Source organism: Crocuta crocuta, unplaced genomic scaffold, assembly GCF_008692635.1.
Source record: "Crocuta crocuta isolate KB4526 unplaced genomic scaffold, BGI_CrCroc_1.0 scaffold332, whole genome shotgun sequence".
Taxonomy (NCBI): Eukaryota; Metazoa; Chordata; class Mammalia; order Carnivora; family Hyaenidae; genus Crocuta; species Crocuta crocuta.
Window position 1 is genome coordinate 785,023 of NW_027532025.1, and position 25,783 is coordinate 810,805.

The window sequence follows — 25,783 nt, forward strand, 5'->3', positions numbered from 1 at the left end:
GAATAACCTCTACAAATCTGTTAAAATGTCTTTGACTTCAAAGAAAAAACTCCAATCAAGCAAACCCATGTATTACCATTGTCAGGTGAGAAAAACATGCAAGTTACCTAAGAAGGGAAAGAAAACATCCCAAGGTACTGTACATCTAATGAGCTGGTTGTTCTCATCTGTCAGAACTGAAAAATTAATGCTGCAAAGATATTTGTTTTAGGCATCATTTGGTTCAAAGCCAAACCTATGCCCAATTTTTCTTACAGAATCCCTCAGTTCTCCAACCCACAAACCCCAAGATGCCTCAGACTATAGTTTGGAACCACGATTTTAAATCTAAACGGTTTTGCAAAAAGAGGGTAACACATGCAGACAGAATCTTCTAGTTCTGCCTCTACAAATGTCATCAGATTTGGGGAAACCAACCAGGCTCCCACGTCTTCAAGGGAAACTTGAAGTTCAGACAGAATTCTACTGTGCACATTAATTCCCAAAACTGTTCTGTGACACCGTAAAGACAGCTGCTGAGCAATAGGTTTTCCTGGCCCACATCTGCATATTAAGCATATACATCTGGTGAAAGGATGAGACATCAGCAGCCCTGGCATGGGTCTGCTTAGCCAATGAGTTCCCATGTAGTTGTCACAGTCATGTGGGAGTAAAGGGCTCTGAGCAAGTTAAGCACTTGAGCTTGGACTTGAATCCTGCTTCTACGATTTACTGCTTTTACTATTTACTGACTAACTTTGGGCAAATTTTACTTAATCTCTTCAAGCTCAGTTTACTCGGCTGTAAAATGGGGATGGTAATCTTACCTATTACACTGAGCTATTGTCAGAATTAAATGAAGTAATATATATTACTATTTATGTCAATAAACTTTCAATAATGTTGGTTTTGATTCTTATTTTTTACGATTATTTGGGTGGTTATACTAAACACCTGTTAAGGGCCTTTACAACTCTGAGATTCTATGAATTAGCTGTGTGACCCATAGTAAAAACTCTGACATCTCTGGGCCTCATGCTCTTTATCTGTTAAATGAAAGGGTATATAGCTCAGTGAGTTCTAAAATCCCTTCCAGTTCAACAATATTAAATGTTCTATGATTGATCTTCTGTGTTTTCATACGTGTGTCACTGCCCCTGCCTAGATAAACTAGTACAAACAAAGCAACTGCCAGATAAGCCGTCTTTATCCTTTTTCACATTACTTCCTTTAATCTCATAACCCACCAATGCATATATAGGATGTGCATAAGGTATCAGTTCCCACAGAAAAAAAAATAAGCAAGTATGGAGGAAGCCAAGCCTCTTTCCCCTTTCTTTAGGCCAGTTAGGGGCTTCCAAAACACAAGTGTGGGAGGTGCAATGAATGAATGGATACATTTATACACCCACTGAAACACCCCACATACTGAAGGAGGAGTGCTTTCCTACGCTCCAAAGACACCCACTCTTCATCCCCACATGCTATCTTCCACACTGCCATCTCAACTGCCTGCACCCACTACTGGCCTGATAGAGTGCTGGGATCTAGTCATGCTAATTTTACCACCTCAGTTCCAAACACAGTGCCTGGAATGTGGTAGGTACCTAATGACTTACTTAATTATTAAGTTCTGGGTGGCTCAGTGGGTTCAGTGTCTGACTTTGGCTCAGGTCATGATCTCACAGCTCATGAGTTCAAGCCCTGCATCAGGCTGTGCTGACAGCTCAGAGCCTGGAGCCTGCTTCAGATTCTGTGTCTCCTCTCTCTGTGCCCCTCCCCTGCTTGTTCTCTGTCTCTCTCTGTGTCTCTCAAAAATAAATAAACATTAAAAATATTTTAAAAAATAATTAAATTTCTACTTCCCTCGGGACTAAAACTATATATTTGAAAAGTAACCAGGCAGTTTGAGGTGTGGGCCTGAACCTCTAGTGACCCTTTATTAAGGGTCAACAGTCCAACAGTGTCAAGAACTAGCTGTGTTCTTGGTCGGTGGGGGGTAGGGGGGTACAGAGGGGGGTTATTTCACCCTCTGGCTCTTAGTTTCCTCTTTGATTGAAAAAAAAGGGGGAGGCAGCACTGATAACACTGGCTGGTTCAGGAGTTAGAGCATGCAACTCTTAATCTTGAGGTCATGAGTTTGAGCCCCATGTTAAGTGTAGAGATTACTTTAATAATACTTTTTAAAAGGGTGGGGGATGGGTTAGATCAGGGGTTGGAAAACCCACAGCTCATGGACCAAATCCAGCCTATGCCCTCCACCCCTGGTTTAAAATGATCTTACATTTTTAAATGGTTGTAAAAGCAAACAAAGAACAATATGCATCAGAGATGGTATGTGGCCCCCTAAACCGAATACATTCACTTTCTGGCTCTTTGCAGAAAAAGTATGCTGACCCTGGATAGGATTATCTCTAAGGTCCCTTCAAACCGAAAAATTTTTGGTTTCTAACTCTATTGGGTTTCTTGAACAGTCTGATTCTGGATCTATGCACCGAGTATTCCCAAGACTGAAACAATACTCGAGGCATGGCAGGACCTCAATTGTTATTTGTTTAATTGAAATAAACAGATCTGTAGCAGTAACCCTAAGAAATGAATCCTCTACCAGGAGGGTAAGTTGGGTCAATGTAGATCAAATGACCACCTAATAAATGCCCCCAGGATCAACTGGCCACAACAAGAACACTCAGTTCTACTGGCCACTTGGATAACACCTGTGATGGCCTAGAGCTCATATTACCCGGATCACAACTCACCTTGTTCCACCAAATAAAAAATACATTTAGCCATCCCCCGAACAAACCACTTCAAACAAACAAGTTATAAAGCTGTCTAGATGTAGCTATCAGAAACACAGATCATCTGATCAGATAATCTTAATAGTGGAGGACCCAAGAGAATAAATCCCATCCACAATAAGGCATATAGGATAATTTAGCTCTCAACATTCTTTCCTTGTTTCCCTTTTGTTGTTCATATATAATAGCAAAACAAGGAATTCAAACATTTATGTCAGGGCAGCAAGCCAAGTAAAGTCTAGAATATATGATCCTATTAACACTAATGGAAGTCGGAGCAAGGTAAAAGAGAAAATAAAGCTCCCTGCTTCCACTCTCAGTACACATACTTTTCCAAAATAAAGAGCCAACAATTACTCTTTTAATGTTCCTTCTCTGTACACCCATAAATCACTCCTGGGCATAAACCTTGTGCTGATTTCAAAGGATGGGTTTCTGCTTTTGTGGAGTTTTTTGTAAACCTTCCCTTTGCTCTTCCTCTTTCTGTATGCCTACCAGGAGTCCTCCTGAAGGGTGCTAGGGGTTCTTTTCTGCCATCCCACTATCCAACACCTCTGGTATAGGTACAGTAACCCCCATCCCACGCTGAAGGATGAGGTATATTCCACTTCTCACCCCGACCCCAACCCCCAGGTACTGGCCTGGAAAGTTAAAAAAAACAAAAAAACTCCTGTATATCTCAGGGCTCATTTCCAGGTTCTTCATAAACCAGAGGAATGAAGAATAGTTTAAAGTTGGATTCTTTTCCAGACCCATTAAGTAAGCTTTTTCTTATAGCCAGAAGTCGGACAGACACTGACCCTCTGCTGACCTCTGCATGAACCTCAAAACAAACAATCCAAAAAACTCTTTACTTCTGAGAGTCTTGGTGTTTTCATGTTTTTCAACCAATAAAAATGGCCTTAACCTTAGCTGGCATCCTTGCTTGAGAGACAAGGATCCAGCACTCAGGTTATATGGTCAGAGCCCTGGGACCTTCTAAGGAAAAGTCCTGAAATGGCTGTCCTCTCAGTCCAGGCCCAAACAGCCTCGTCTACATTTTCTCCAAATCCCATCCCTGTAAACCCTGCTGTGGGGACCCAGTACCACCCTGAGCGCCTGCATCAAGCCCTTCTTGGATGGTCTCGCTCTTCTCCCCCTGGATGTGATCCACAGCAGCCACAAGGGAGTGAAAAATCATCACACAGTTAAAAACAATTCCTGGAAGGAATCTCGGTAACTAATGTACAGAAAAAGCCAACTGCCTCCACCATAGGGTAAATTTTTGTCTCTAAAAAAGCTTTTGCAGACGATTCATTAGTGTTTGCATAAAGAAAAGAGACCCACATGTGTCTTTTGATTGTGATGTTTATTTTTTTAGAGTTTATTTATTTATTTGGAGGGGGGGGCAGAAGGGGGCAGAGAGAGACAGAGAGAATCCCAAGCAGGCTCCTTGTTCTCAGGGTGGAGCCCAGTGTGGGGCTCGAACTCATGAAATGTGAGATCGTGACCTGAGCCAAAATCAAGAGTCAGACGCTTAATTGACTCAGACACCCAGGTCTGAGATTGTGAAGCTTGATAGGAAGTTTGGGGTGACTTAAATAAGCATTGGAAAACATGTTGGCCTACCTAGTTATTATCAGGTATATGTGCAAAAACTGCATATTAGTATTCAAAATAGACCACTGCTTATTCATTCAACAGTGCACAGTCATCTTAATAAACACGGCACAACCATTCTCATTCCTCAAAGCAGAATTGACCATTCCCTCTACTTTGGGGGCCCACTGTACCTTGTAAGGACCTTAATAATGGGAACTGTGATCCTTTATTTACTCCTTTGTTTGTATGACTGTCTTCCTACATCTCACTGTTTCTATTCCCCCAGGCTATAAATCTCTTGAGGAGAAAGACTTCATATTCCTTCTTGAACCCTCCATGCTCAATAGACTGTCTAGCACATAGCAGGTGCTTCATAACACCAGGGTGGAAAAGGGGGCAAGGCAGTAAGCATTAAGAAGGCAGAAACTGAACTTTTATTCCTGTTGCCTGGCCTATAAATATTTTTGAAATTAATGGATGGACTAAAGAAACAAAAGAACAGCAGTACTAAGGCATGAAAGTAAAGAGCTTGGCTGTAATGAATGTCATCTTTCATCAATTCTAAAACATCTTTTATATTTTGACAGGAAATTAGGATGCATTTTACAATGAATAGCATCTTTGCATGGTGTCATAGTTTATTTGGAACCTTATTTTCTCTTTCTTTTTTAGTGGTGAATAGGATAGCTGTACACATTAGAAACGATAAGAGTCTGAGGCACCTGGCTGGCTCAGTCAGAAAAGCATGTGATTCTTGATCACAGGGTTGTGAGGTTAAGCCTCACACTGGGTGAACAGATTACTTAAAAATAAAGTCTTAAAAAGAAAAAGAAATGATGGTGTCACTGATGCAGTGAAATATCTTTTGATGTGACTGTGGTAAGAAGGGCTGGAAAGATGACTATAAAATTGTACTGAATTTTCCACAAGAGTAGAAACAACAACAAAAAAAGGCTGAGCCTTTTTAGTAAAAAGACTGGCTTTGTGTCTCACAAGCACCCCCCTTCTGGAGGAGCAGCCCAAGTGGGGCTTCCAGAGGCCACATCTATGCTAAGTGACCCTGACCTCCTGCTCACCACTGATTGGTTCAGGGATGGTCACATGATCCAAACTGAGCGAATCATTACTCTGAATTTTTTTTACTTAGAGCCAGTAAGAATGTAGGTCACTTCTCTGCTTTAACAACAGTGAGATTCAAAGTTTAGGAGCATTTGGTGACCATGCTCCCTACTATGTGGGAAGAGAAACAAAGGCAAAAGACAGAATTTTGATGGTGAATGCCTGTGTGGCTCAAACTAGCTACATGCTCACCAAACCTATTTCTTTTTCTTCCTGGGCAAACAGGCCATATTTCTCGGGCTCCTTTGTCATTAGGTGGAGTCATGTACTCATTCACTGAGGGACTGCACTGAGTAATAATTGATGGAATGAGGACAGAAGTAATATAAGTCACTTCCAGATCTGGCCCATGAAAACCTCCCACCTGAGATCCTTGAATCTCCCTCTCCATCTGCAGGCTCAAAGGAGAGAATTTTATCACAGAGGAGAAGGGGGGCAAAAGATGGAAGAAACCTGTGTCCCTGAAACACCAAAAGTGGCTTAACCAGGAAAAACTATGTTGAACTGCTGTCTGAACAAGAAAAACACATCGTTAATGTTAAGCACCAAAATTTGGGGGTTGTTAGGGCAGTTACCTGTTCTAATACCTCCTGGCTGCAGCTGCACCCATCCTTCCAATGGTTATATGAAATGCCCCAGCGTCCTTCCCAAGTCCCTCTTTGCCCAAGCTAGTTTGAGTTGGGTTTCTTTCATTTACAACTCAAAGAGTTCTGAGAAACATAGCCAAGAAGAATGAATCGCAATCATTTGAAATGGCACGATGATAGTGGTAAGCAACAATCCCCAAGTGTCTGAGGAACACCAAGAAGATTTCTCAGAACAGAGTAATAATCCCAACAAACTTATGACAATACACAGAAGACTCTTCAATTTCCCAGGACTTCTAGCTCGAAACTCATAAACCACTTACAGTGAGATACTCTCTCCCCAGACTCATTTCATTACCAGAAGCATATACAAAGTTGTAACAGTCCTGACTTAGAATTCACCTACTATCAAATATCCTCAGGAGTTCCCAACCATCCAGAACCCTAGCAAGCAAGATAAACCTCAGTTATCATACACAGCCAGCTTTGCTGTCCCAGGATTTCGTGGGAAACGGATCCACATACAGCTCTAAGAATCCAAGTAATTACTCTGGGGTGACTAGCTCTGGGTTTGAGTGTATAACCCTGATCACGGTTTTCAAAGATAAATATTCAAAAATCACCAAAGCTTCTGGGAGCCTTTATAAGACTATAAATGAAAAAGAGTACAAAAATAAACATGAGAATGATACCATGCATGCCTACTTGAGCAATGAAAAAGATTTGCCAGGAACTGGGGCCAGAGATGACAGCGCATGCATCCTGCTCAGTTTCCAGAAATGTCTCTCATTGAGCCAAATTTGTTTTATAACAACAAGCAATGACATCTGTTATACATTCTATGGGCTTGTTATACAGAACTTCAATACTATACATTGAGTTCTTTGCCTCTCACAACGGTATGAAGTTAGGATTGTCATCAGTCCTTCATTTAGCGCTAAGAACACATGCTCAGGCATGTCAAGTCTCACAGCCCCAGGATTTGAGACTTGGGCCAAGACTTGAACTCCAATCTCCTTACATCCTCCGGCCATTTCACTGTAGCCCAAATTGTGGAATACCAGGGCAGAGAAACGGCCCGCTGGTGACATTTCCCCACTGCTATAATTCATTAGACCATTTGGAGGTCAGTTTGCTGTTTTGTGTAACCATATGTGGGAGCTTTCTGGGGGGGTTAAAGGCCCAGGATAAATGCCTGGCCTGCCTCCAATACAAGCTGGGAAAACACTCCCTGACAAGACACCGTAGCTTATGTCCACAGAGAGACCTTGAGCGAGGAGGAAGGAGCCTGAAATAAGGGGTTAAAAGTGAAGACTTCTATGTGATCTTGTCAGAACCTCAGAGATGGAGGCCTCTGAGAGCCAGGCAACAAGCTAAGATCTCTCAGGACCCCAAAGATAGGATTTGGGGCAAGGGAAATGAAGTTACCTTTTTGGGGGGAAGGAGAAGGGGTCAAATACATATAACTGAGCTGGCCTCAATCAGCATTCTCTTAGATGACATTTTTTTTTTTTAAGTTTTTAAAATGTATTTTGAGAGACAGAGACAGAGAAAGAGAGAGGCAGACAGAGAGGAACAGAGAGAACCCCAAGCAGGTTCCACATTGTCAGTGCAGAACCCAATATGGGGTTCAGGCTCACAAAATGAGATTGTGACCTGAGTTGAGATCAAGAGTCTGATGCTTAACCAACTGAGCACCCAGGTGCCCCTCTCAGATGACCTTTTTGAGCCACTTCTAAGAGACAAATTGCCAAGATGAAACACTCATATACTATGAAGAGAGGCAAAAAAGGCATGGGGAGTATTAACATTTTAGTAAGAGCCATTTACCTCTGGGAGCCAGTGACCCACCATTTCAGAAAGAAGACATAGGAACCTGGGGGAGCTCTCCTTTGGCATGCTGGAAAATTTTAAGAGCTGGCCACCTCTGAATATCACTATTTTCTAGGCTCCAAGGATGAGAGGGAAGTCCTGTTCTCTGGTGTGTAATCAAAGAACCTGAAGAAGCATGAGGCAGCAGAAAGGGCAAAGGCCTTGATTTTAACAAACTTGGGCTTGAGTCCTGGCTCAGTCTCCTATTAGCTGTTATGAAAGTTAAACCTCCTTGAGCCTCAACTGAGTCCATATCTGTGAAGGATAAGACTGTGGGGAGAATAAAACAAAATTATAAATGTACAATGCCTGATACATATTAGCTGCTCAATAAATTTAGCTCTTTTAACTTTTCCCCCCTCAAACCTCTCTTCAATTCTTTAGTATTGGAATTCTAATACTGAGTCATTCTAATTCTTATAATTCACCAGTCCTTCATAGTCTTAAAAGAATATGTTGGCCATTTCACTTGCCTCTTTGAAATATAATCATCTGTGACTTTAGTTGTGAACACTTCAAATAACTCTGGGTCCTTGGGCCTCTTACTAGTCTGCTCCATGCTTCCTAAATTTCCTTTAAAAAAAAAAAATTAACTCCTGCGTCTCTCTTCAACTTGATCATCTTTCTCTAATCCGAAAGAGAATTCAAACTATATCAATATTTGGCTGCACTCACCTGTCAAATTCAACTAAACTTTCCACAAGGCTTAAAATAAAAGGGAGTTCTAAGGTCAACAAAGCTTAACTGAATTTAATAAATATGCAGTGTGCTTCTAACCATAGGAACAAAAGGAAGGATAAGGTTCTAGTGGTCTTCCTCATTACCTTCCTAGTCGTTGGGATAATTTCCTCTTGACATCCACTTACCCAAGACAGGGATAGGTGCCCCTTCTCTATGCTCCAGTCTTCTGTCTACGCCACTACCAGTGCCATGGCCCATACTGTACAATAATCATCCATCTCATCTCCTTCACAATCTCCCTTCAGGCAAGAACCATGTTCTGCCAAATCTCAATTACCAGTCTCAGTACTCACCAGCTCAATACCTGGTATATAACAGATACCAGATTAGTGTTGGATAGATGGGTAGATAAGTGGATAGATAGATGAATAAGTAAATAGGGTTTTTTGATCTGGGAGAAACCTTAGAAATAATCTAGTCCAATACAAGGTCTTTATTTCACAGACAAGGAAGCAGGGCCTCAGAGCTGTAAGGTAACTCCGTCAAGGTAGTCTCAAAGTAGCAAAAAGATGATAAGTGGTAGCAGTCACACATGCCATTGTTACTGTGAATTTATAAGCAGACATCACTTCACACTCACCCCCAAGAAAAGATAGCATAGCTTGGTGAACACAGAGAGCATGGGCTCCACAGGCCAAGTCTTAGTTTTGGCTACTTATCAGTCATGTGACTTTGGGCAAGTTACTTCATCTCTTTGAGTCACAATTCCTGCCTCTGTTAATTAGGGATATTAATAACTTCAGAGTTGTTGGGGTATTGCATCTGCCAACATACACAAAGTGCCTAGCATAGCACGGGCACTATGTGCTAAATATATGTTTACTGAATGAATCATGAAGGAGTCCCTGTCTAGCATACCACAGCTTCACGAACCTGGTAGACTTTGCATTTAAGTCTCTGCCCACATGGAAGGTGGCTGGGACACCCATAATTATAGAGCCATTTGGAGATTTGTTCCTTGCTAGACCTGGGTCTTTAAGCAGCATCAAGCTTCTATTACGTTGCTCACTGTTCCTGACCTGGGTTGCCCTTCCTACCTTCCTCATTGCCACATAAATCTGCCCCATCTTCTACTGCCTAGCCAGAGCTATCTTTTCTAGAAAGCCCTTCTACTTCCTATGACTTCATCAATCTTTCTTGTCTCAATAATTACTTCTACCACACAGTAGAAGGAGTATATCTGTTTGGGTTTTTTTTTTTAATTATGATAAAATATACATAATATAAAATGTATAATCGTAACCATTTTTAAGTGTACAGTTCTGTAGTGTTAGGTATATTCAGTGTTGTAAATCAACCTCCAGAACTTTTTCATTTTTCAAAACTGAAACACATTAAATAACAACTCCCTGATTTTTCCCTCCCTCTGGCCCCTGGCAACCACCACTCTATTTTCTGTTTCTATAAGTGTGACTATTCTAAATACCTCATATAAATGTAGTCATACAATATCCATCCATTTGTGTTTGGTTTATTTCTCCCACCATAATGCCCTTAAGATTCAACCATGTTGTAGCATGTGTTAGAATCTCTTTCCTTTTCAAGGCTACTGTATGTACATCTACATTTGGCTTATCCATGCATCTGTTGATGGACACTTGGATTGCTTCTACCCTTTGGCTATTGTGAATAATGCTGTTATGAACATGGGTATATAGGGATGTACCTGCTTTAGTTCCTCAACTTGAATGTGAGCTTCTTAATGACAAAGCCTGGGTCCCAATTTCTCTAGGTGCTTAACATGTAATAGGCACTCAGTAAATACCCATTAAGTAAATAAGACAGGAATCTGCTCCAAAAATGAAGTGAAAAAGTAATCCTCATCTTCCCCACAAATCTGCAAAATGGCAGTATTACACAGCAAAAAAGCACAGGCTTTGCAGTAAGACAATCCTGATTTCTGATCCTGGATCTGATTTTACTAGTTGTATAATCTTAGGCATGTTATTTAAGCTCTCAGAGCTGCAGTTCCTCATGTGGTTTTTGCCACAACTAAAAGCTGTAACTTATATAAAGCAGTTAACATAGCACTTGACACATCATAAACTCAAAAAATGTTTGCCAATATTATTATTATAAAGTCCTATAATAAAAGTAACTTGGGGGGTGCCTGGCTGGTTCACTCGGTAGAGCATGTGACTCCTGGTTTGGAGTAGTGAGTTCAAGCACCCACTGAGATTACTTTAAAAAAAAAAAGTATCTTGTTGCACATACAAACATGCCATTTAGCTTCCCGGCCATGGTAACTTTAAAAGCAAAGAACATAAAAAATTCTCAGACCAAACCATTTACAGCAGGTAATAGTCAAAACAGAAAGACACTACCACAGCAGCAACAATGATTCTGGACTGCTATTATTGAATGCAGAGGCTTGAGCTATTCAATTGCAGCACTTGAGCTGGAAATTTTGTCACTTCAAAGAGACAGACTTACATGTCACACTAAGGATCATCTCAATTAGCAAAGCAGCCTGTCCAAGTTCTCGTTAATGTTTTAAAATCAGGATTACTTGAGGTTTTTTGGGTGCTTGGGCTAAATCTATGTTGAATTTCATCATAATTCATGTTTTAAAGCTTTTAGTAAAAAGATGAAAGAAATAAATAGATCTTGATCTTTATTACTGTTTCAGACAGAAGTATTTATTTCAATCTGACTCGAAGGAAATTGAGCTCCCCACTCCACTCCCGGTTCCTCTAGGACATGAATTCTTTTGAGGTTGCCATCCGAATTTTCCAGACCAGAAACATTCCTTCCAAAGTCAGCTCTTAGAAAGGCAAGTTTTTGAGTCTTAGAAGGAAAAGCTTATTCAAGCATCTTTTTGTCTACCAAAACAATTAACATTTGACATGGCTAATTCAAATGGCTCTCACAGACAAAATCAGAAACTTGACTGTGTAGTTGGGGGAAGAGGGAAGAGAAAACAGAGAGAAGGTAAGAGGAAGTTGACCAAATGCTAATGCTGGCCCCAAAATGGCCCCAAGTGATCATAACCCCTAACTTTCTTAGGATAATCATGACTCCTCGTAAATTTAACACTATACTGAGATAATTTATTAAGGATAACTAAATATGATTTTACCTCTCTCCCAATTTTGTTTTTTTTTTTTTAAGTTTACTTTTATTTATTTTGAGCGAGAGAGAAAGAACGAACAGTGGGTGAGGGGCAGGGAGAGAGGAAGACAAAATCCCAAGCAGGATCCACGCTATCGATTCAGAGCCCAATGCAGGGCTTGAACTCACAAATTGTGACACCATGACCTGAGCCAAAATCAAGAGTTGAACGCTTAACCAACTGAGCCACACAGGTACTCCACCAATTCTGGATTCTTAACAATACTGTCACCATATGTCACATGTCAATTTTAATTTGGTTCCCAAATAATAGCTAAGAGCTACCGGCTGCCTTACTAGTGCCAGGATATTCACATGCACTATAAGGCTGCCAGGTGCCAAGCATCATGCTGAGCCTTGACATACAGGGCTGCATCTAATGCTCACAACAACCCTATGTTCTGTGTACTGACATCTTCCCTCTCTCCTTTTTCACTTCTTGTTTTTAAATTAATTTCAGACTTACCAAAAAAGAAAAAAACTTCAAGCAAATCACTAAGTATTCATATATAATCTTCATCCAGATTACCCAAGTTTTAATATTTTATCCCTTTGCTTTATCATTCTCTCAGATATAGATTTTACTTTATCCTTAAATACTTAGTATTTCCTTCAAATTAAGGACAATCCCTTTAATTCTGCAATATGATTATCAAAATCAGAAAATATTAATACTTGTATAATCTAATCTCAACTCTTATTCAAATTTCACCAACTGACCAAATAAAATAAAAGTCCTTTATGGCAAAAGAAAAAATTTTTCTCTGCTCTAATCAATCCAGGATCATATGTTGTATTTAGTTTCTATATGCCTTTAGTCTCTTTTAATCCAGAACTATTCCTCAATCTTTGTCTTTCATGACCTTACATTTTTAATAAATACAGTCCATTTAATTTGTAGAATATTTCTCAATTTAAATTCATCCAATATTTCCTCATGATTAGATTCAAGTTATGCATTTTCAGCAGGAATGCCACACAAGTGGTGTGTTCTTCTCAGATAATGGTCCGTCACATCTCTGGTATTGACTTTGATTATTCAGCAAAAGTGGTGACTGCATATTTCTCACTATAAAGTCACTCTTGCCTCCTTTGTAATCTATTAGTATGTTGTGAGGAGATACTTTAGACTAGGTAGGCTCCTCTATCATAGATGAAAGAGCTGAGGTACAGAGAAGTTATGAGTTGCTTAATGGCACACAGATTAAAAGTGCCAGAGCACAAATTCATACTCCATATTGTAGGCTCCCACACTTGAGATTCTTCAAAAGCATCCCACCGCTTCCTAGACCAGTTACCAATCACTAAAGCATCTTTGTCTAATGCCCTTACCGTGCACCCTAATGAAAACAATATGAGGACCCCTCATGGCCCAGAGAATCCTTTTATTTCTCTGATCTTAAGAACCAGCATGGTCCTAGACACTGAGTCTCTAGAGCTGCTTCTATTTTTTTTTAAGTTTTTTAAAATTTATTTCTGAGAGAGAGAGAGAGACAGCATGGGCAGGGGAGGGGAAGAGAGAGAGGGAGATACAGAATCTGAAGCAGGCTCCAGGGTCTGAGCTACCAGCACAGAATCTGATGCAGGGCTCGAACCTATGAATCGTGAGATCATGACCTGAGCCTAAGTCAGAGGCTTAACCGACTGAGCCACCCAGGCGCTCCTAGAGCTGCTTCTAAAACATTAGAAATCCTGAGGGTGGGACTTTATACCCAAGCTCCCCACTCTCTCGGTTAATTAACCTGGTAGAGCACTGGAAGAGAAATCAGCTGGTACTAAAAAGCAGAAGATGGAAATGTATATGCATCAGGACACTAGGCTGAACGAGGAAAACCTGAAATCATCCTTACCCTAAGGCCATCTTGCCACACTGTGACCCTTCGGCTGACCTCCTGAAACTGTTATTTTTGAAATGCCATTTCTTTCTAATTTTTTTCTTTTGAATTTTATTTTTGGAATAATTGATATTACATTCCCATGGCTCAAAACTCAATGTGACATACCCACTGGAATAGTCATAATAAAAAAGACAAATAATAACAAGTGTGGGCAAGGATGTAGGCAAATGGAATCCTTGTACATTGCTAGAGGGAATGTAAAGTGGTACTGCTGCTTTGGAAAACAACTTGTCAGTTCCTCAAAAGTTCAAACATAGAGTTACCAGTTGACCCAATCCTAGGTACAAATGCAAATTAAATAAAAACAAAGGTACATTTACTTTTTTAATATTTTATTTCATTTTTTTAGAGAGCTAGAGAGCACATGAGCAGGGGAGGGGGCAGAGAAAGAGAGAGAGAGAGAGAGAGAGAGAGAGAGAGANGAGGAGATGACGAATGAGTGCTATTGAGTACAAGGTTTCTTTTTAGAATGACAATTTTCTAAATTGATTGTGATGATGCTTGCACAAGTCTGTAAACATATTAAAAACCACTGAATGGTACAGTTTAGATGAGTCAATTGTGTGACATATAAATTATACCCCAAGAAAGTTATTTTATTTATTTATGTATTTATTTTTAATGTGTATTTATTTTTTGAGAGAGACAGAGCTTGACCAGAGGACGGGCAAAGGCAGAGGGAGACAGACTCTGAAGCAGGCTCCANGAAGTGGGGCTCAGTCCCATGACTGGGATCAAGAGTTGGACACTCAACCAACTGAGCCACCGAGGCAGCCCAAAATAAATGTACATTTAAAACCATGTATACACATGCAGATTGCATTATTCGTAATGGTTGAAAGTGGAAACAACCCAAATGCCCATCAACTGATGACTGAAAACATATAGTGTGGTATATCCATACAACGGAACATTATTTGGTGATAAGACAAGAACTGATCCATACTACAGTGCAGATAAGCCTTGAAAAGCTTATGCTAATGAAAGAAACTAATCACAAAAGACTGCATGTTGCCTGATGCCATTTATATGAAATGTTGAGAATAGGCAAATCTATAGAGACAGAAAGTAGTTGCCTGGGGGTGGTGGGGGGGGGGNTCCAGGCTCTGAGCTGTCAGCACAGAGCCCAAACGTGGGGCTCGAACTCACAGACTGTGAGATCATGACCTGAGCTGAAGTCGGATGCTTAACGGATTGAGCCACCCAGGCGCCCCCCAATAAAGCTATTTTAAAAGTCAACCTCATAAAATGGTAAACCTTAAGAAATCTCACAACACACACCCGCATGCACGTGCACACACACACACCACTCTTTTTTACAGCCCTGCACCAGTAACTACTTTAAGATTCTTCCAGTGTTTCTTTGTGCAAGTTCAAATATATTTTCTTATCTCCATTTCCTTCACAAAAATATGCACTCTTCTGCACCTTCCTTCCTTCATTTAATATATCCTTTGAGATTTTTCCATATCAGTACTTAAAGAATATCCTAATTCTTGTTTGTGGTTTAATAGTTTCCCTTATGTGAACACACCCATTTATTTAACCTGTTTCCCCCTGACACACACTTAGGGTTGTTTCCAGTCATTTGCTATAAGCAACAATGATGCAATGCTTGTTCATTCTTTTTAACTTGATTTCATCAGATGACCTTTTGTTCTTGGACTGCCGTAAGGCAGCAGAGTCTGTCAAAACTGGGTTTGCACCTAGCCTCCTCTGCTAACTGGCTATGACCCTCAGAAAGTTACTTGTATTTTCTGAGTCTTAATTTCCTCACTTGTACATGGGCAGAAGGTTGGTAATGGATAATAACACACTGGCGGTAAAAAAAGAATTGGGGAATCCAGGTAAAAATGAAGGAGGAGGAGGAAGAGGAAGAAAGAGGAAGAGGAGTTGAAAGCTAATCTTATCAGAAAAACGCATGATTCATAAATATAGAAGGAAATCATCCTTTATAGATACCACTGACCTAGGCCATGATTATCAGTAGAATTAAAACTAGGTTAAAGTTGTTGATTGAACAGGATATTCAAACAATCTCAAAGTATCACCCCACAGACTATTTTGCTCATTACAAAGAGAAACAGGTACCTTTACAATGAAGAGATCAGGCAACACCACTTCATCCACATGATCAAATCTCACATCACCAGTGATGTTGCAAACTGATACTCTGTGTCACCTAATGTGATGCAAAGAAAAGGATGCAACACTGTCTATGTGGAATTCCTACTACAAGTATTTAACTGGAGGTTGTTAAAGAGAAAACAATCAGACAAACCCAATTTACAGTCTACAAGGCAACAGACTTGGAATCTTCAAAACTTCAATTTCATAAAAGACCAAAAAGGCCAAGATACTACACAACATTAAAGGAAACCAAAGAGATAATTACTTTGTGTTGGGTGGCGGAGCAAGTGAGAGAAAGAGAGAGAGAGAGACAAAGGAAGAAAGACTGATTTTAGACGATATTAGAACAACAGGGGCAATCTGAAAAATATTATTTCAATGTAATGATATTGTGGTAAATGGGAGAATTCCCTGTGTCTTACGAGATACATGCTCCAGAGCTTAGAGATAAAGTGTTGTTATGTCTGCAACTCACTCTTAAGTGATTTGGGGGGAAAAGAAGTGTAGGTGTGCACACGTCTCAGCTAACTCCGCAGATCTAAGGAAATGTCCTCCCCATGTACCTGAAGGTAAAAGGAACCATATCAAAGTAAATGCCAACAGCCAGTCCTACCTTCATGAAGCTTGTACTTTGATCAGAAGGCAAAGCAAAAACAGGAAGCAGCTGGAGATGCTTTTGGTTTTGGTTCCAGAAAATCTACCTAGGGCCTACATCTGCAGGTTTTTTTTAAGCTAGGTAACTTTTAAAACAAAACAAAACAAGTTATTTAACCTCACTAAGAATTGTTTCCTCATTTATATGGAAAAAACAGAACTAAAATCTACCATCTAAGTTTGAGATTATAAAATTTTTTTAGTTTTTTTTTTCTTTTTATTTCTGAGAGAGAAAGAGAGAGAGAGAGAGAGATACAGAATCCGAAATAGGCTCCAGATTCTGAGCTAGCTGTCAGCACAGAGACCGATGCGGGGCTCAAACCCATGAACCGTGAGATCATGACCTGAGCCGAAGTCAGACACTTAACCGACTGAACGCCCCTAAGTATGAGTTTATAAAACAGCGTATATAATACACCTTTGTAAAGCATCTTTTATTGAAGACTCTCATTAAAAGATATTAGTCTCAGGACACCTGGGTGGCTCGGTCAGTTAAGCATCTGACTCTTGATCGTAGCTCAGGCCACACAGTTTGTGAGACTGAGCCCTGCGTCTAGCTCTGCACTGACCACGCAGAGCCTGCTTGGGATTCTCTCCCTCCCTCTCTCCTGTCCTTCCCCTGCTAGTGCTCTCTCAAAATACATAAATAAACTTTATATATATATATATATCTCCTAGAATAAAAGTGGGAAAGAAGGAAGGCTCCTGATGTTCCCACCATTGCTTCCTTATCAGAAAATCCAGCATAGAATCTCCCATTTAGCTTATGCTCACAATTATTGGTTGAAGAAGTAACAATAAGACATTATGGGACAAAATGCCTTAAAAAAGTCTTTTGGAATACAAATGCCATTGGAATTAAATGAAAGAATAATAGGAGCTGCTGCAGTGAGAGACAGCAGCCCCTTAATGACAGCACATATTTATGTACATATAAATTTGCGAAAGACCTTTTATACACATTATCTCATTTTGACCTCAAAATAACCCCCATTTAATAGAAGGAGAAACTGAGACTTGAAAAGATAAATTTCCACATAGCACAGAGCTCAAATCTGTGTGTTCCACTCAGCCACATAAGAATGGAAATAATTCATAGCTTGTGAACCTCGCAATCTTTTCCCCAAGGTCTCTGCTGCGACAGAGTGAGTCACTGATCGCCACTCCTAAATTCATACGTTTTCTACAGAAAAATGCCAAAAATCTGCCCTGGGATTGCTTCTATTGATATTCAGAAAGATGAAGATTTGGCCTTTTAACTACCTGATTCAGCTACTTTAAAAGTGGAGCTTAAATTCCCCTTTCTAGTGTGGTTGTGCGACTGAGACAGAGAGGAAGTGAGCAGTAGAGGTTATTTTCATCTCAAGGTGATGCTGTCTACATTTGAGTGACATTAATCATAACTCAAAAATTTTCTGAAAAATTTTCTGGGGAAAACTCTTAGCTGCTTTATTGTTTCAGTTCACTTTTTAAACATCATGTCATGTTGTGGGCAGAGATAATGTATTTTCTTTCTTTCTTCCAGAGATTTCCAAATTATTTCCATACTCACCTATATTATCACAGCCATCACAAAAACCAGCAGGGGCTCTGTAATTCCATTTTTGCCCTCTTTCTGTCCACCCATCACAACTTCCTTCCCTTCAATAAGAGTTTAGCACAAGTGGCTATTGGATTTGGCAAAGGTACTTAGAAATGGTACTGTCAAAGACTGTTGATAAGAATTTGAATCGGGGTGGCAATTAGAAAAGATTCTGACTTTATTCACGCTCTCTCTCTCTCTCAGAAATGAAATAAAAAAGACAGGTAAGTTAGAACAACGGGCAAATATGTGAGACAAATAATCAAAATATATTAAGAGACAGCAAAAAAGAATTATAGATATTATAATAGTATCATTAGCATATGTGTCGGGGGAAATGACAGAGGGATGCATATCAAAATCTCAAAGTGAGGTGGAATCACATCTTTGTGAGGTGGAATTAAGGAGAATTTCCCGTATCCTGTGCATTGTCTATTTCTGTAATAAATTTTGATTAATCTTACGTCTAGACTCAAAAAAACAAACAAACATGTAAGATATATATTCAATGTGCCCCTTGCCATCCTTTCCTCTTCATGTTGGGAGCAGCTAGTGCTTCACCTACATTACTACATTTAGTAATATCAAAGATAGCTTGTCAGCTCCAGAAGTTTGCATTTTTTTAATGTTTTATTTATTTTTGAGAGAGAGAGAGAGAGAAAAAAAAGAGTGAGTGGGGGAGGGGCAAAAGAAAGGGAACAGAGGATCCAAGGTGGACTCTGTGCTGACACCACGAGCCCAGTATGGGACTCAAACCCATGAACCGAACCTGTGAGATCATGACTTGAGCTGAAGCCAGATACTCAATTGACTGAGTCACCCAGGCACTCCTAGAAGTCTACATTCTTATAGAATGACAGGATAGTGTTTAGAAAGGACATTTAAAAATCACTTACAATATCCCCAATAATTGGTATCACAGCCCAGACACAGGCTGATTATATACTTGCAGTGACCAAGAAAATCACTGTCTTCTGAAGCAGCCCTTGGTGTCTTCTAGCTTTGGTGTGATATTCCTAACGATGACATACAGGAACAGCAACTGATCTAGACACCAATATCCACAGCATGTCAGGCTAAGCAGATGGAAGCATTATTGCATCCGAGAAAACTAACATTGTTACTGATTATCTAATATGCAGCTCCTATTCAAATTTCCTCAACTGCCCCCAAAATGTCCTTTGTAGCTTTTTTTTTTTTAAGTCCAGGATCCAATCAAAAGTTACATGTTGCATTTGGTTGTCATAGCTCTTCAATCTCCTTTAATCTAGGCCAGTCCCCTATGTATTTTCTTTTATTTTGTTTTGTTTCTCTTTCACGACATTGACATTTTCGAAGATCGCAGGCCAGCTGTTTTGCAGTATGTCCCTCAATCTGGATTTCCCTGATTACTTCCTCATGATTAGATTTAGGTTAAACATTTTTGGCAAGAATTCTGCATCAGTGATATTGTGTTCTTCTCACTGCATCAGGTTGTCCAGTTTTACTGTTATCTTTTTCTTTGTGTTATCACTGTGCGTACTAAGTGCGAATCAGCCAATAAATAAAATTTTTAAAACAAGAAATAAATATAACGTTAAAAACAGTTACTATGACCACCAGCTGTGCGAGGCATAGTGCCAGACATCTAAAATATATTATCTCATTTAAACTTCACAACAATCTTGCAAAAAACCTGAGGTTCAGAGAAGTTAAATAACTTGCCCAAAGACACACATATAGTGACAGAAAAATATGTGCATGCACTTATGTGAATTCTCTCTCTTTCTCTGTCTCTGTCTCTCTCTCTCTCTCTCTCACACACACACACACACACACACACACACACTTTAACATATGATCTCAGGGGTCATGCTGTCTATGAGGACCCTCCAGGGACAACTGAAGAACCACTACCTTAGACACATCTTGTGGAGACCTATCTAGTTTTCAACAGTTGGATTACTATGGAGAAGGAACTGAAAACAAATTATCTGTGGTCTATATAAAATTATTTCATACTTGGAAGTATTCTTATTTGGAGATGGGCCACATTTCCACCATAGCCAAGAAAATAGGGCAATGGTTCCATAAATTATTATAACATTCTGGTGTTTTGTTCATCTTTTTTTTTTTCTTTTACTATTCTGTAACAAAATGAGAAAAACAAAGACAATGTAGAGAATTTTTCATAAATCTCAATATATTTTTAATTTTAAAAGTATGGTCTCCCTCAACTTTAGATATTAAATGTCCTTTATGAGATGAAAGTGAAGAGGTCGTTTTTTAAAAAATATATCTTTACTGTAGAAAAATAATCATTGTCAACAGCGCTGCCAATTTTATCTTATTTTTTATAATTTTGCTTATGTATAAAATTCAAAAATTTGAGCCCCACTAATTTAGGGAACACTATATAATTTTTAAATTATTTTTGAGAAACTAACTTGAATAAAGGAAGTTCACCCCAAAAAGAAACCAGATCTGAAATATTTCTGAATTTCTTTAAAACTCAACTACAAAATATCTCAAAGCCTGCAGGTCTCAGGAATACATTTTTTTTTTTAACGTTTTATTTATTTCTAGGAGAGAGAGAGAGACAGCGTGAGCAGGGGAGGATCAGAGAGAGAGGGAGTCACAGACTGAAACAGGCTCCAGGCTCTGAGCTGGCAGTCAGCACAGAGCCCAACGCGGGGCTCGAACGCACGAACCGCGAGATCATGACGTAAGCGAAAGTCGGACGCTTAACCGACTAAGCCACCCAGGCGCCCCTCAGGAATACATTTTAAAAGATTTGTTAAAAGCATTTCACGTTTGCCACTTGCATTATTTAAATGCCCTCTTCCAATGCACTGATACTTCTTGTTTTGAATGGACCCTCAGTGATTTAAGTTAATTTACTCAGTCAACAAACTTTCAGAGTCCCTAATCTGTACAAGATACTCTATTTGGTGCCTGGGAATAGTCTGGAGAGCTCTCTCTTGCTTTATGTCTTAGGTCAAAGGTCTCCTGCCCCTCTCACTCATAAGAAAGAATGAAAGCCTTCCTTGCGGCTGTGGTCTCCTAGCCTGGCCTACATGACTCCCTTTATGTGACTACGTTTGTCTCCCTCACCAAGTGAATTCTTCCAAAGAAAACACTATCTCATTCAATAATGTATTCTTAGCATGGTGCATTTACAGCTGGGGGGGGGGGGATCAGCATAAATTAACAGAATAAATGTATTTTACAGATGAGGAAACTAAAGTTTGGACAGCCTCTCCTTTGGACAGGCTGAAGGAGAGAAAGATCTTGATGTCTGTCTGGAACTTCAAAGTCAACCTGCCCACAAGTCCCTCCTTGAACAAACAAACAAAAATCTGGTCTTTGTCCAGTGTTCTCTTTTTCTAAAAATGGCATTCCCAGTCGCTCAAGGAAAAACTCAGGTTATCTTGACTCCCTCTTCCCTCTATCCTCACATCTAATCAATTAACATCTTTTCAGTTATCATCGTCAAGTTTAGCATCTTTCCAATCTCTTTCTTTCTCTCCAAGCCATCCGCCACCACCCTAGATTCAAGCTACCATCATCCCTTGTGCAGACTACAAGAATGACTTGTTACTTCTCATCCACACATTCACTTTGGCCAATCCTCTCCTCCAATCTCTTCTTCACATAACAGACAAGGTGATGTCTTCCATATCATTCTACATATATAATTCATCTAGCTAATTAAAGCCCTTTATTAGGTTCTTATTGCTCTTAGGATAAAGACCAAAATTCACAGAAGGCTCAGAAAATTCTCCAGACTCTGCCCACCTCTCCAGCCTGTCTGGTCCTTCTCCCCTTGCTCTGCTTCCATATACTGAGGACCTCCTTTCAAATCCTCATATTCACTGCTCTTTCTTTTGTACATTGAGTATGCAGTGTCCCTTGTCAGAAGCCTTCTTTGTGTCCCCGTTAACAACCTAAGTTACTCATTCTTCAAGTTTCTAGAAGTGTCACCTGCTATAGGAATCCTTCTCTGATTCCCCTAGACAAGGTGAAAGCACCAGTGAGCCACTTATAGCACATTATAGCACATCTCCTTTTTGCTAGTAACATTCATCACACTGTGACTACTTATCCAGTGATTGTCTCCCTGGTAGAATAGAAACTCCACGAAGGCAGGGGAACCCTCTCTTTCCACTGATATATCCCCAGTTCTGAAAACACAGTAGCTGCTCAATTAATATTTGTTGTTAAAATGATGAGCTGGGACCAAATGGTAACAGGATGGTAATGGACCATTTTCCATTTGCAAATATGTAAACAGAGGCAGAAAGAAGTGCAGTTATTCAAGGTCATAGAGATAGTGATAGACCCAAATCTAACCCATCATTCTGCTCATTTGTCCCCTCAAAACACTAAAAAATGTGGGTAGGAAAGGGAGGGTCTTAGAATAATAAAGTTAGTAATGAGGGGAGCCTAGGTGGCTCAGCTGGGTTGAGTGTCTGACTTTGCCTCAGGTGATCTCGCACTTGGTGAGTTAGAGCTGTCAGCAGAGCCTGAGACCTGCTTCAGATTCTGTGCCCCTCCTCTGCTCATGCTCTCTCTCTCTCTTAAAGAACAAATAAACATTAATTTTTTTTTTCAAAGAAGGAAACGGGTAATGAGAAGGTGGTGAGAGAGAGAGATGTCAAGGAAGACAGCTTCTGAATCTGCCTCCTTTCACATCAATCACACTGGTTGCCTCCATACTACCAACAATCAGATTCTATGCCTAGAAAAGCACAAATGTTAGACAGACACACATAACCACCACCACACCCTTCTCCTTAAGGGACAGTATAAAATAACACATGTTTGCATCCAGAAAGAAGACCCCACAGGAGGGAACACTGATGCCACTCCAATTGTCTTCAAACAAAAACAAAAACAAAACAAAACACCAAATGGGCAGTTTGGCCACCTGGATTGCTTCTCAGCAATCAACAGAAAAAATGGCCTTCCCACCACTTTCTAGAGCAGGAATCAGGGAAAAAAAAAAAAAAGGATTAAATGAGGCAGAAACCATTTGAAGTCTTCTTATCCTCTGGGAATTAAGAGAACAGTTCACGTAAAGCAATTTTTTTAAGTTTTTATTTCTTTAAGTAATCTCTACACCCAACGTGGGGCTCAAACCACGGGAAAGAGTCTCCTGTTCTTCCGACTGAGCCAGCCAGGTGCCCCCCCCCCATGTAAAGCATTTAAAAACCTTGCTAACACACTGGCAGTTCTGAACACAGGTACCAACGGAAAAAACAGTGACAAGCGCTCAACGGCAACATGCATTGTCCACACGCTGCTGAGGCCAAATTATATCTGTCACAGAGGCCAAAGTTTCAGGCTCACTGCTGTTCATCTTGCCTGGCACCCACTGCAAGAAAGAGAAAAGTCCAAGAGTGCTCTGTGGAATAAATACTCATGCAGTCTACATCCACCCTGGAGTTTCTGAGTGAGGTAGAGAAGGGGTGGGGAGGGTTTTCGGAGATTGGAAAAAGACTTGGAGAGACATGATATATTGGTAATAAGAGGGAAACTTGGACATGGAAATGAAAAATGGGAATTGTAAATGGAGAAACAGGGAAAAAAACTGAAAGAACTTCAAGAGACATAGACGGGTGGGGCAAGCAAGGTATAGGCAAAAAGGGTAGGGTGCCCAGGAGAATAGACAGTAAGTACCAGCGAAACGTAGAGAGAGGCAAAGCCAGGCAGTCTTTTCCCAAATCCCAAAGCTGCTCATTGCATCCCAATAAATCACTCTACTACAAAGCCCATACAATAGACTGTCCTTTGCATTCAGTCACAAGCAGCATTTAACGAAGCATCACCCAGCTGCAACTTTGTAGACCTAAGGGTCTGAATCAAAAATGAACAAAATTTGTTCATCAGCAGAAGACAAGTAATGACTTTCACTCAATGCCTGACCTGGCCATAAAAAGGTTTGGCAGTTTAGAGTTAAGCACAAAATGCTCTGGCATTTCTCCTTCTTTTGACATTCCAGGAGGGGGTGTGGTTGACCCCCAAGTCCATTCGTTTCCAAGGTTGTAGATCTCTCAAGCTAAGACTGGCCCCATCTGTTCTGGAGTCAGCCAGCTGTTTATCTCCAAGTAACACTTATTGTACTAATCATCCTAATAACACAAGAAAAAACCCAAAATCATACAAGCCAAATCCTTACTGTCCTATTAAATGTGTCAGTTCGCTGAAAAACAAAACCCAAAAAAAATCCAAAAAAAACACTATATGCTCCAGAGTTTCCCTAGCCAGGATCACTCTTCTTTCAGAAGGTACCTTTTGAGTACCTTTCAGTAATGGTAAATGAAGGTTAACAGTTCTTCTAACTTTCCCTTTCCCTAATGCATTAAAATGAACCAGAGTTTCCCTAATGATCCCTTCTCCAAACCGTTAGTTGTGACTGGTGACTGTGCCTCACGAAAAGGCAGCTCATTATGGTACCATTGTCAGTGGCAAGGAGCCTGCTGCAACATAATTTAAAACACTCACACGAGCACAAATCTGTCGGCTCCACTTCCAAACAATCCTGCAGAAACCATCCTGCAGTCGACAGAAGAAAAACACTTAACAAAAATGCTGCTTCCAGCAGCCTAAGAGAAGCTTCCTTAGACACGTGAAATGTTTCTGACTGGCAGGGAGTGCACCATTAAAGGACACTGTCACCTCAAATCAGCAGTAAAGGCGAGACAGACGACATAGACACACACACACACACACACATACACACAACAGAGCCCCACAAAACTTAACCTACTAAGAAGCACGCTCATCTTAAAAATAGTGTGTGCTTGCCCGAGCGACATAGAAATGTTCTAAAGTAGTGCAACGACAGTACATCACTGTCTCCCTTTCTCCCCACGCATCACCCCTTCCCACTCAAACCTCAGCACTCGGGGCCGTCTGTGACAGGACTGCAGTCCCCCACCTCTGCCTTCTTCTGATTTTCCAACAGCACTTCCCAACATCGTCCCCAACCCAACCCCCTCTCCCCTCCTCAAAAAGGCTGAGGGGAGTTGCGACTAGGGAATTGGCAGGAATCGGTCCTCCGCCGGGGGAAGGTTGCTAGAGTTGTTCTTTGCAGTGACCCAAATTGCAGAGCTTTTCGCTTAGCAGCACTTGCGAGCACCTCTCCAGCCCTCCCGCCCCCATCTTCCCAAAAGAAAGCCTTGAGAATGTAGCGGGAGGAATAACTTGGTAGAACCATTTGAATAAATCACTTCAACTCACCTGGTTTGGGATATTTCTCCCCACCCCAGGCATAAACAAAAATGATGTGCGAATGAGTCACGCAGGCAAGGGAACGTGTTGCGATGTCCTAAGTCCAAGGGCTGGAGTGAGTCCCTGCCCTGGTGCTGCTGCTACTCCTAGCTCAGCTGGAGCAAGCGGCAATCGCAAGCCCAGCAGCAGCAGGGGGGTGGATAGACCGTAGCACAATGAATGCAGTGGGGTTTTTGCAATGACATCATCCCTCTGTCCAAAAGGCCCCAATAGCCATGCTCAGGAGCGGTGCATTCTGGGAATCGTAGTCCTCTAACGGTCTGGCAGGAGACCGAGGCTATCGCGGGAACTACAATGCCCAAAATGCGCCATGGTCGGACGTGCCTGGAGTGGGCGAAAAGAGCGAAGGGGACTCGGCCGCCATGTTAGGAGTGCTGGGACGGTTCCGCGGATCCTGGCTGAGGTTTTAGGGAGTGTGCGAGCCGAGTGGTGGTGCAGGTGGGGACGGTGAGG

General features: G+C 40.7%; 1 protein-coding gene across 1 annotated transcript in view; it reads right to left on the bottom strand.

Annotated features, from left to right (window-relative positions):
* Positions 1–25,469, bottom strand: part of RAB30 (RAB30, member RAS oncogene family) — a 79,935-nt gene extending 54,466 nt beyond the window's left edge. The window contains exon 1 of the mRNA XM_077776195.1: positions 25,280–25,469. The gene's annotated coding sequence lies outside the window, so the exon portion shown is untranslated. The remainder of the gene's footprint in view (positions 1–25,279) is intronic.
* Positions 25,470–25,783: the final 314 nt, after the last annotated feature.